The sequence below is a fragment of the Neocloeon triangulifer genome, unplaced genomic scaffold, assembly GCF_031216515.1.
Source record: "Neocloeon triangulifer isolate White Clay Creek 2 clone unplaced genomic scaffold, ASM3121651v1 ptg000008l, whole genome shotgun sequence".
NCBI classification, from domain to species: Eukaryota; Metazoa; Arthropoda; class Insecta; order Ephemeroptera; family Baetidae; genus Neocloeon; species Neocloeon triangulifer.
In genome coordinates this window covers 3,636,528-3,637,497 of record NW_026775550.1, presented here as the reverse complement: position 1 = coordinate 3,637,497, position 970 = coordinate 3,636,528, and positions in this window count along the sequence as shown.

The following is a 970-nucleotide window of genomic DNA, read 5'->3' as shown; positions in this document are numbered from 1 at the left end:
TTTTCTTTTGAGGATTTATGAAAGAATTACTATTATACAAAAATCAAAAACATAATATAATTAAAATAAAATAAAAAAATTTATTATTATTTTATTTTTAAAAATTCTAAAAATTAGTGATAAAATTAAATAAAAAGTAAGTATTATTATTTTATACAAAAATAAGCGTTTAAAATTTTCAAAATTGTTATATTTTGTATTTATTATGCTATAGTGTAAGCTTTTCAATAAATCCAATAATTATTTTATTTATTTAGTTATTAATATTTTGATCTTTGACCTAGGGAATAAATTTAACATTGAGCGAGCTGATGCATTTTAAATGTTTATTATATAGAAACTGACAATGAGGTTTCATCAAATAGAAAGAATCTGAAAATCTGGCAAGTTTAAACAAATTAAACCTTACACTAAAATTTTTGAGACAGAAAGTTGCTGAGCATTTTTTGCGGATTGGGGCTGCAAAGGTCTAAATATAAATAAAGATTAATTGACGTATCCGGTGGCAGGCAGGGACGTATCAGATCTGGCGAACGCTCTTTTCGTCTTTCTCCACTCGCGCGGTGCCAACAAAAACAAAGCTCCAAATTAATGATCCACTACTTTTTTTTTCCGAATCACAAAAAGAAGAAGACAGACTTTCAATTTTGGTCCATTCTTATTTTGATAGAAAAGAAATCGGCTTTTGTGATCAGTCTAAAAAGAGCAACGTGTTTTCTTCATGCGTGTATATATATTTTTTTTCTATTGAAAATCACGCACTCGCTCCCGTTTTCCGCTCGAGGGAGTGCATTTTGTGGGACACAATGCGCTGTAATGAGGGCGTGATTGCCATCTCGCCGCCCTTTGTTGCTCATTTTGCACTCTAGAAAAATATAACATAAACCATTATTATTTGTCAGAAAAAGGAGCATCTGCGCGTTCCATGCATGGAAAACGCTTCAGGAAAAAAAAACAGCAAAGGTTTCAC